This window comes from Capsicum annuum, chromosome 3, assembly GCF_002878395.1.
Source record: "Capsicum annuum cultivar UCD-10X-F1 chromosome 3, UCD10Xv1.1, whole genome shotgun sequence".
NCBI lineage: Eukaryota > Viridiplantae > Streptophyta > Magnoliopsida > Solanales > Solanaceae > Capsicum > Capsicum annuum.
This window is the reverse complement of record NC_061113.1, coordinates 64,397,559-64,410,178: the sequence shown is the minus strand read 5'-3', so window position 1 is coordinate 64,410,178 and position 12,620 is coordinate 64,397,559.

Below are 12,620 nucleotides of genomic sequence, written 5' to 3'. Positions count from 1 at the left end.
ATCAATTCTAGGAGTCAATTTTTAAGGCATTATTAAGTGGTATCGTTATACCGACTATAGTTAGCAAGCAATGTCTTTATCCAATACTTAGGGGATTCCCAAGTACCCCGCAAACTCTACTATTAAAATCACTTGGGGGATTCCCGTGTACCCCACAAGGTTTTCATAAATCATTTATACCCCGCAAGGTTTTTAAAACCATTCTTAATCATCTAGCCATTCATACCATGCATTAGTTTCAAGAAACAGGCCAAGCCAAATGATAATGCATAAATCAAAATCAATTATGCAATTGGGTTGAGATTATTACAAATTCCCATACCAAACCAATTTAATTTGGGGATTTCTTTATACCCTTTTTTCTATCAATTTAGGGATTCCATTGTACCATATCTATCCACCCTTCCCACGCATCCCTAATCATTTACCAACCATCAATTTAAGCAGTAATTTCATAAATATCATAGAAAAAACATTTAAACAATTTGTACTCGAAACCCTCAACCAATAGTTCAAAACCCAATCATTAGAACCATATAAAACTTGTCCAAATCATGCCATGAAGAAAAAAAAAGTATAGGGGAAGAGTGACATGCCTGAAATGACAGGATGTACGGAGAGAAATCACTCTTGAAAGCCCTAATTGCTAAACCTATTGAAAACCCTAAGTGTTCTTGACCTTGAGGATTTGAGAGTGTTTTGAGAAGTTATTCGATTTGTTTTTGAGGGCTAATGATGCCTTAAAAGGGTTATAAGACGTGGGTTTCAAGTTAGAAAGGGAAAATGTCCATAATGCCCTTAACTTAAAAACTGGAAAAGGGTCGCCTTTAATTATGAGTCAACCATCAAATCATAACCACACTTTACGACTTATCACCATGAGTTGTAACCAAGATAGTGACTAAGACCTTGGGGTGGGCATAAATACCAAAAAACCAAAATACCGAATTGAACCTAATCATTTTGGTTTTTCGGGTTTGGTTTTTTGGTTTTTCAGTTCAGGTTTGTTTTTTTAAAAAAAAATTTGATATTTTGGTTCGGGTTACGGGTTTTAGGTTCACATAATTCGGTTTTTCAGTTAAACCAAAATTTTTAATATACTTTTTTTAATTATATAATGTATATAATATAATAATATATATTTAACTTTTAAGAGGCTCTTTATATAATATAATAATATACACTAATATATCTATATTATTAAATTAATATACATTCCAAAAAGCCCTAAATCAGAAAATTGATTTCATTCCAGAAGACAAATTTCCTCTTATTAAGTTAATATATCTATATTACACTGATTTTTCTAGTACATATTTCCTTTTCTGTATATTTCTAATCGTCCCCATTCCTTCAATTTGTAAACTAGTGTTATTACTTATTAGTTTTATACCTGTTTGGCTGCCCAGTAGCCCAATTTATAAATATAACGTAGCCCATTGAACATGCCCAAAACCGAAAAACCAAAATTATTAAACCGAAACAAAACCAAAAAAAAAATTATATAAACCAAACCGAACTGAACAAATTCGGTTCGGTTTTCGGTTCTTATAATTTCAAAACCGAAAACCGAAAAAATCAAAATAAAAAATCGAACCCGAACCGAAGTACTGAACGCCCACCCCTACTAAAACTCCCATACATTGTCGAGCTTACAACTCGACCAATCTATTCGTAATGAGACCCTACGACTCATAGGGTCCAGTTGTAGTCAACACAGAACCCCAATGGGTTAAACACTTGACATTCTATGATTTCATCCCACGACTCGTAATAAGACCTTATGACTCATAGTGAGCCACTCATACTCAGATCAAAATCATGCCACAATTTACATGATTTGGTTACGAATCCACCTAATGACTCGTCATAAGTCTTTAAGACTCCTGTCCGTAAGTCGTACTCAGGATAAAAACTCCAACACCATTCACTGAACACCTTACGACTAGGGTCACCTAACCCATCAAGACACCTATGACTCGTGGGGTCAAGTCGTAACCAAGGCAGTGAGCTCAAAGCTCAAGAAATTTTTAAGGGTCAAAATTTAGGCTATTTTATTTTTGTACTAAACTTGTACAAAGTTGTGATTCTAGGCGAGATCTGCTACATCAGCCAGTTTCTTTAGAGATGGGTTGGAGTCCTTTCCCTCGTGTATGGGTAAAAATAATAATCTTTTTTCCTCTTCAACGACTTTATTTCTGTTTTTTTTCAATTGTTGCTTACTTAGAGGTTCCTCGCGATATATGATTATGTTTTCTATGAATGTAATTCTGAAAGAGTTCATGCCTAAAATTTCATCCACATTACAGAAACACTGAGGTATGCTTCTTGAATCTCTCAAGCTGAAGTTACATTCATGTTTTTCTCTTAAAGGAATATGATGAACTTCTGGAGGAGTTTATGGCTGCAGTTAAGCAAAACTATGGACAGAAAGTCTTTATTCAGGCATGTGATCATTAACGGATAAACATCCCTTTTTGGATGATATCTAGGTAGATATTGAACAGGAGGATGAAAAGAGAGGACAATGTAATTGTTGGTGCTTAATGTTTATATTTCAGATAGTGGCTATTGTATTGCTTTAAGCCTCTTCAATTTGGAGCATTTGTGAAAATTTCACCGGTTTTAATTTGTTGTTGATATTTTGATTGATATAGGCTGCTTATGTCATGTCTTCTTGGAATCACTTGCAGCCCGCATATGCAACTAATATATGGAATGAACCTTAAACAAGCGACTTGGAACTCAGGCCATATCTGTTTTCTCTAATTAGTGAACTGCCCCAAAGAATCTCTAATTTTAATTCGTCATTGAATTGATTTCTTTTTTCTTTGAAGATGCTAAAAAAACTTCGAAATAACCTGGTCATGTCTCTGTGAGTAGTAGTAGTGTCTTCTTATGATTATTTTAGGGGGAATCAAACTCCTTACAGAAAGTTGAAAGTTTTGTTAGTCAACCAGTAGAGGTACTAAGATTTCCCACGCTTTGTTTGTTTAATTGAATTTTAAAGAGGTTGTGGAATAGGTTGTATTCTATTTATTTATATAGGTAGCAGCAGGTGTATGCCCTCAGTTCAAGGATAACAGTTTCAGATATTTGACTTTTATATTGGTTGAAACTTGTGCTAATAGTAACCACCTTCAACTGATTCTTAAGCATTCGATTTGGTTATTTCCATGGCATGTGGATAACTACATTTTCTTCTTTTAGTCAAGAATAGACCTAGGATTCTGTAGGTATATATGGAGGTCAAAGATTAGGGTAAAAGGTTAGTAGGTAATCGAGCGTGTTTCTTTTTCAGTTTTATTTGCATTGCTCTCCTACTATCGTATTCTTTGAGTTTAGTATTATCAGTTGTTTTCTTTTGTTTCAGTAATGTATTATTTGTTTTAGCTATTATTCTTTCTTAATTTGTTTGCAGTAAGCAACAGACATCAAAATTGCAAGGTTGAAGTGTGATTGCTCCAACAATGATGAATGACCTAATGTACTGGCCGGTGTGTGATTTCTTGACCTATAAAGTAATCCCTGTTCATTTGCATCGAAGCCTGTTTATTTATTTTTAAGGTCTTATCCATATGATCTTCGGTTGACTACACAAAAGGGTGTGAACTACTATGTCAAGTCTGAAAATTTTGAATAGGAGTATTCTGTTAACACCCCAAACCGTTTGGCCCTCGAAGAAAAGGTTGAGAATAATTATTTTACATTTCTATCTCACAACTGCAGGCTTGATCTACAACAGCTTCATTGGGGTTATCAATGACACACCAAATTGTGATACACTAAAGTAGTTCTAAGCTACAACTTGATTTACTCAATACTGGGTGTGGTTTCTTCCTTTTGATATCTTAAGCCCAAAATAAATTTAGTTTCTAATTTTAGATTGACAATCATATGCAGTTAGGTTCCTTTATTTAATTTCTCTTCACACAAAAATTTTCTTAGATGAATTAGTCAACTTGCCAGTCTTGTGCATTGTTTGATAATTAATGTGTTATAATATTCTAATTTGAACTCTACTAGATGGTAATTCATCTTTCACACCAATGTGCCTTCATTTGTTGTAATAAATTACTACCTCAGTCATATGATTGGCAATCCACCATTTGTTTCTTTTGGATATATATGATTGATGGTTTAGTTATTTAAGGCAGGAATGAATCTCACATCTTTATGGACAATAAGCTTAACTCATTTTAAAGATTTTTGGTGTGTTGTCTATACAAGGTAGTTAACAGATCCAGGTTGCAGAAGTCATACTGCACTAATTTTTTTTTCTAATCAAATTCGAATAATTATTGATTGGATAAAAATTATGGGTTTATTAGTTTGTTTTGCAACAACAACCTATCCGGTATATTTTTATAAAAGTGGGGTTAAGGGAGTGTAAGTGTACGCAGTCCATACCACTACCTCAGAGGTGAGATCGAGAGGCTGTTTTTGATAGATTTCTAGCTTAAGAAAAAAATAGGTCAGAAAAGAAATAATAAAGGATATGGAATTAGATAAAAGGCATGAACACATCCAACAACAAAAGAGAAAATTCAAAAGTATCTATATATTCAATTCCGTTCTCCTCTGATTTTTTTGCTTATGCGAATGGATTTTGCTTAGTTCATTTTCTTCTTCAACGCCAGTTAATATAAATGCATAGAAAAAAAACCAGATATAAAGAAACATATAACGCAATGATATAACATGGTTCATCGAGCTTAATTGTGTAGTATAACACATCTGTTTACTAAGTGACACAACAAAATGTTACTATGAAAGATTTCAGGAAAGCTATGACAGACATCTGTACAATCGAAATTTCCAAGAAAAATCATTCCATGTAAAAGAAGAACCGATCAAGTACATGAAGTGAAAATATTTAGACAAACCTGCAAATCCTTGACTTGCCTTGGCATCTAGCAGCAATCTAAAGTGTCTCTTACAGTTAACTCAAAAATGTAATTATCTGTCCGACTTGTGTAAGCTGAAGTTCTTTGCACACAAAATTCATTCAGCTTATGTCTATTATATGTGATAATCCCTCTTTTCTTTAATTCATTATATTAGTTTATTTAATGTTGCTAAATATGTTAGGGAAGAAAACGACATTTTCATCTACTTAATTGTGTAGGATCAGTATGAAAACAGTTCTTGATAAGGAGTGCTACCCCCGAATAGGTTTTTATTCAGTCGAAAGACTTTAATGCATGTCCTGGATACTGGATTAAAAAACAAAAAAGAAACGTGTAGACTTGCAACAATATGTAGGATTTTTTGACACTGACAAAAAAATATGAATGATCTTAGAAATGTGATTTGAAAATTTTTGTCTTTTACTATTAATTTTCGCACTAGACAAAATTGTCTTTGACATATTTTCTTCAATTATTATATTATTATATTTATAATATTTAAAATAAAAAAGTCCTAAAATATATGATAAAAATATATTTCACCTTCTAATATATTCCCAAAATATATGAGAAGAATTGTGATAAAATAAGGACTTTTAAACCTAAATAGGCGTTTGGTCATGAAAATAAAAAATATATTTACTTTATTTTAAAATTTTGAAGTTGAAAATAGAGTTGGAGTTGTCTTTGACATAATATTCTGGAGTTGATATTTAGAATTGAAATGTATTTTTTAAAAAAATAAAAAGTAAAAATAAACTTATTTTTTAAGAATATTATGAAAAAAATAAATCTAAAAAGTGTAAAAAGTGAAACAAAAAATAGTGAATTTCAAATTTTCAAATACGATCAAGTTAGTATTCCGAAATAAAGTAAAAACGTATTTCAAGATATAGTGAATAACATCGATGACCAAATGGATCCTAAATATATTCAAATAGATTTTCACTATACCTTAACCATTAAGATTTAAGAGTATATATATAATCATACAAACTAATCAATAGTTCGTAGGTTTCTTACCGTAAAAAAATATAATGATGTGACAAAGAGACACAACAATAAGATAAAGAAACGAACAAGCCTATGAGTTGAAAACCACAACGCTTTTCCAAAGACTCTTACTCACCTCACTTTACATGGTTCAGACGTGAGTGTGTTTCTACTTAACAATAATATGTATAGATATTATTTTATAAATGTCTCTGATAATATCTATTTAGCTTAGTTCTATACATAAAATACAACAGCAACAACAACTCAGTATATTCCCACACAGTGAGGTCTGGGGAGGGTGAAATGTACGCAGTTCATACCGCTACCTCCGAAGAAGTAGAGAGGTTTTTTCCGATAGACCCCCAGCTTAAGAGAGAGAATGGTATAGCAAGGTCGTAATGCAACTCGAAACAGGATGTATAATACAACAGAAATAAGCGATAAAATAATAACAGTAAATATCAAGGAAATACAAAATAAGTAAAGTACAAGCAATACGAAATAAGAAAGAGGAAAATGGATACTCTCCTAGTAGTAAAAAATACACTCACAGACCTAAGAGGACTACCACCCCCACACTCTCCTAACACCTAGCCACAACCCACACACTCACACTAGCCTTCAACCCTAATCCGCGACCTCCACACCTTCCTGTCTAGGGTCATGTCCTCAATAAGCTACAGTTTCTCCATGTCATGCCTAATCACCTCCCTCCAGTATTTTTTTGGCCTACCTCTACCCCTCCTGAAGCCATTCAAAGCTAGTCTCTCACACCTCCGAACAGGGGCATCCGTGCTCCTCCTCATCACATGCCTAACCATCTCAACCTGTCTTCTCTCATTTTGTCCTCCACCGAAGCCACTCCTACCTTCTTTCGGATAATCCCATTCCTGACTCTATCCCCTATAGTGAGACCACACATCCAACGAAACATCCTCATTTCCGTCACCTTCAATCTTTGGATATGGGAGTTCTTGATTGGCCAACATTCAGCTCCATACAGCATGGCCAGACGGACTGTCACTCTGTAGAATTTGTCTTTAAGCTTAAAGGGCACCTTCCTATCATATAACACTCCCGAGGCGAGCCTCCACTTCATCTAACCTGCTCCAATACGCTTAGAGACATCCTCCTCAATCTCGCCATCCCCTGAATCATAGACCCAAGATACTTAAAACTATCCTTCTTACAAACATCCTAAGAGTTCTATACATAAAAGAGACTTCTTTATATTATGCATATAAATTTACAAGTATATTCTATGCCAAAAGTAAATTTGGCCAAAATAAAATTTTCAAAAGGTGTTTTTTTTCTCTTATTTTTCTTCTTTTGCAAAATTTAAAATTGAGTAATGCTTTAATTGAAAATCACCATGTATACGAATCAAACGCCGTTGACTACTTTGATCATGTTCTTAATTATTTGTATTTTGGTTTAGGGTTGATGTAAAAATAAGTTTGCTTTGTATTAGATTGAATTGTCTCATTTATCTCTCATCACAAGTTTTAGGTTCTCTCTTTCAATATATTCTTAAATTATTTATTCATCTGTCTTATTTATAATTTCTTTTATTTATGAAGTTTCGAGAAATGTTTATTTATATTTATAAGGAATGTGCTAACTAATTGACATGGTATACAAGTGCAACACATATACACAAATTAGAAGAAGACACATTTTTACTATTTAAATTATGAATATCATAAATTAAAATAAAAGAAAAAAATTATGAATATAAAGTTGCATATTTGCAACTTCAATTGCAATCTAATATATATTTTATTCGTTTTATATTTAATCTTTTGTACTGACGAAAAATATAAGTGTAACTCACGTACCCTAAACTAGTGTGTGTGTGTATATATATATATATATATGATCCCTATTTTCTTTTTTCATTTAGTGACTTTAATAAAAATAACTACTCATACCTCTTTAATTTATACTCTTAATAATATTCATAACTCTCATTTTTAATCTTCATAACCTCCCAAAAGTTAATTTTTAAGTTTATAAAAATCTTATGAAATTCCTCCACTTTACCTATATAAATTCATGTTTTGTTTCATAAAAATTCTCATTCAAGGCTATACTTTCTCTTCTCTATTACTATACCATGCATAAGGGTGAGGAAGAATACGAAAAAAATGTTAATCATCACATCATATGGTTGCTTTCACGTGAAGAACCATGGTTGGCAAAGTCGTATAAAGAATTTATGGGTAGGAATATTTTCTTTTAATTTTCTAAATTATACTCCTCTTAGTTTAATTTATACAATATTTCTTTAGAGCTGATTTATTCGACTATTTTTTGAAACTAAATTGCATTAGATGAACTCAAGACCAATTAAATCAAAGTGCTAAAATACCAATTCAGTTATGAGTTTTTAAGTGGTAAAAATATTCTTTTAATTTCTTTATTTTAATTTTGATCACTTAGAAGTTACAAATTCTAATTTTACGTATTTAAGATTGAAAAAATTCATTGAAGTTTTTTTAGAGTAAATAACAATATCCTAATAAGTATATTCGTAATTTCTTCTTGTAAGAATGAAGAAGAAAGATGAACAAGATAAAATAGTTGAGAAAATTCAGAAGCGAATAAAGTTTTGGTGGTTATAGAGATAAAATAATGCAATCCTGTAATCATCTTCAAGAAAAATGCAATAGTTTCACCAACGACAAAAGAGTACTCCTTAAAATTTTCATATTGATGCTTGGCTTGTGTTTTCACAAACATACATATATATTATTCAAACAAAACAATTTTAGTTTTTCCTACTTTAGGATAAATTGATATAAGTTTCTTTTACTTGAAATGAGTTTTATTTTGTTATAATGTTCTTTGTGGCTAGAATTAATTATTCGCAGAATATTATAAATTGATTATTTGTTCTTATTATGAAGTCTTTCTGTTATTATAATTTTTTTATATATATATTTTGAGACATCATAATTAAGTATGTGACTTTTTAAAAGTTAAATTACATGTATAGTTGAAAAGAAAATTTATAATGTGTGAATTCTTATGATACGTCTACATAATCTCAGAAAACAAATTTAAAGTATAAAACTTAATTTTATTGCATTTGATTTTTTTTTAAATTTAAACACATTCTTTACACTTGAATATTAAAAACTTTATATATTTAATAAAAAATTTCATTACTGGGCGAAACGCGACTCATTTCACTAGTTTATTTATAAAAGGTACATGAGAATATGATTTTTTTTTTTATGTAATGTCTTAGCATATTACCATATCGTATATATGAACTATATGTTGCTCATTTGATAACATTGAATTTGGAAAAATTTAATAGTTTTCGTAATTTGTGAGGTTTTCATGTTTATAAGAAAATTTCATGTTCATGAGAAAACATATAATTTGAAAAGACCAAATGATATCTTCAAATAAAACTTCAACTTTATCACAAATAATTTTATATCATATTTGCCCAAACGAGAGTGTATTTTCTAAAAAAGTTTTTTAAAAAAGACTCTTTACGGCGGTGATGTTTACCTTCATACCATTGATATTCAAAGGTTTCTACAAAAGGGCAAATGCAATTCATTGTTGTTCCATCTTTTTTCATCATTCATATTTTACCGTACTGCCATCGATCATCATTATCAACTATATAGGAAAAAGATATCGTTTCTACCCCAAACTATACCCGAAAAGTTTAGGTCACCTCTAAACTGTACTAGTGTCCTATTACACATAAACTATAAAAAGTGATACTTTTTACACCCTGTAAAGCATTATACCATTTGCACGTGGTGCGGTGTTTCACACGTGCTTACCACGTCAGCACCACTTTAGCATAATACGAAAAAAATAATAAATTTATTATTTTCATAAATTTTTAATTTTTTTTCTTTTTCTTCAATGTCTAAAACCTCCATTGTTATGAGATCTATGTCCAAAACCTCCATTGTTATGAGATCAAAAACACCATATTCACCACCATAAACTTTATCTCACCAACAAAATTACCATAACAATTAATTTCTTCTAATCATGTTCTTCATCCGTAAACTATCGTCTTCATCCGGTTGAAAATTTTTTTCATTCTTTCCAAATCCGCTACCGCAACATTCACTCCTGTAGCATTTAGCAACATCAATTACAATAATCAAATATGGAGAAAAAAATCAAATTCACTATCAAATCCAGTATGCAAACTCTCCAACAATTCTTTTGTTACAAAGGCAACTTCATCGTCTTCAAATTTGGAAAGTGACAACAAAAAGTAATTGAAAACAAAGAGAAAAAAATGCAAGAACAATTGATTCAACAGTGAGTACCTGTTTTCCTATAAAATGCAAGAGCATGAGAAATAATCAACGCGTAACACGTCGATTTACGTAGTTTTCCTATAAACTAATACATTGGAGAAGAAGAAAAATTGATGGAAAGTAACTGGATCATAAGTGATATTGCAGTTTGGAAGCGAGAGAGAGATCTAAGATGTTTTTTGTGCAAAATAATTGATTCAAATGTTAGTGGAATAGTATAGTATAGTAGAGAGAGAAATGGGGGAAGGAGGAGAGTTATAAAGAGATTGGATGATGTAAATCCAGTGGAATTAGGAATGCGTTGTTCTCGTCAAGTATTTGATAAAGTATGACGGAAGTTTTTGAAATTTGCCCGTTTAAACATCAAATTCAATTTGATTTTGTTCATTATGAAATTGACACTGTTTCGATGAAGATGGAGGATGGGGTGTGAAGAAATTGTGTTATTTAGGGGTAAGGGTGATGAACAAGATGTGTTGGTTTGGGGGGGAGGTTGGAGTTTGGGGGTGGGGGTGGGGGTGACGAAGAAGAAGATGGTTTGGGGGTGGGGGAGGAAATTTTTTTTTTTTGCGTTCATTTTCTACTAGACACGCTATATTTAATTTAAATAATTATGTTTTTTCACGTCAGATCTAGGGGGTAAAAAATATCATTTTTTTTATAGTTTAGGTGTGTAATAGGTCACTAGTGTAGTTTAGGTGTGACCGAGACTTTTCGGGTATAATTTGAGATGAAAACGATGTCTTTCTCCCAACTATATATCATCATCCACGACCTACAACCATCATTATCAATCACAATTATGACCATCTCCACCCACCGTCAACCACATAAATTTAATTTGTTGTCCCCCATCATCAATGGTGGATCCAGAATTTTATTCAAGTGGGTTCAAGTTATAACGAACCATCATGGACATAACCAATAATAATAATTGTTATTTTTTTAATTTCCATAATAATCCTGAAAAAAATTATTTCAATTCTAAAAGAAATGAAGAGCTAGCTCTAAGATTATACTCCATCTACTTTGATTTTCTATCAAAACAACTAACTTTTGATATAACATGAGCGATGTAGCGAATTAAATTGAAAGATTAAGTACTAAAGAATAGTAATCACATGACTTTGACCTATTCAAAGTCCACCACTACCTCCGCAACCCCAACCACACCACCTCCGGCACCCCAACCACCACATGCGTGACCAAAACCACCGCTACTTGTATTACATGTTATGCTGGTCAAAGTAGACATGGCAATAGCAACTCTTCCACCAGAAACACTACTTCTTTGACTTGCATTAATATTGAATATTCCAGTAGGAGTACTCTCAATATTCTTCTGCATTATCTTGTTGCAACAAAATATGCAACAAACAAAAAAGAAAAGAAACGACACAAACACACCTAAGACTAAACATAGTACCATAATAGATTCATCCATGTTAATTTCTACTCCTGTAATGGCTTGAAAAGTTTCAAGAGTAGAAGATTGAGACGTGTAACTACTTACGTTCTTAAGGAATTTATATATTCTCCTAGTAAAATTTAAGTTTAGAAACAAGAACTTTAATTGGTAAAACTTCAAGACGACTTTTGCCTGATATTTATTAAGGTCTTTGGTTTCATAACTTACGTAATATTTGCATGATCGAAGGCATGTGTTTGCACATCAAATGATGAAATTTGGGAATATTAATCCAACTTGAGTGTGAGTCGTCGTTTACTTTCTTGAAATTTACTTTGAATGTCAACTTGAGTGTAAAGGACAACGTCTTTTAATATACTCTATTATTCATTAACAAATCATGTCTAAATGCTGTTGGGGTATAATAGGTTCACGTCAAAATTAAAGTGACGAAAGAAAGATGCAAAAAGAACTCGAGTCTCAGGATTTAGAGAAGGGATTCCATTTCCATTTCTATAATTTATTTTGAGAACTAATGGTTAAAAACATATCTAAAGTCGGTTTTTTTGAAGTTTATATATGAATTATCAAGTGTTTGAATTTTTAATTTGAATTATATATCACTAATTATTTATCAAAATATACCTTAACTATCAATTTGATATGACATAATTCGATATGACACTTTTAAAAATTTAAAAATTAGAGTACTAATTTAAAAATTAGAGTACTCTAGGTATGTTTGTTTTTGACCCTTCACTCTTTATCATCCCAAAAGGTTGATTATAGGGGGCTAACTAATATAAGTCGGGTGCCATATCGAAATTATTATATGATTGGGATAAACATTGAAATTTGAAACTAAAGAAGGTTGAATATATTATTGACCGAACTTACACTTAAGAAAGTTTTGTTTAGACATTTGAATTATGATATATTATAATTCAATACTTTTACATGGTGAGATCTTTAGTGCAGGGCTATAATTTTTTTTTTTAATTA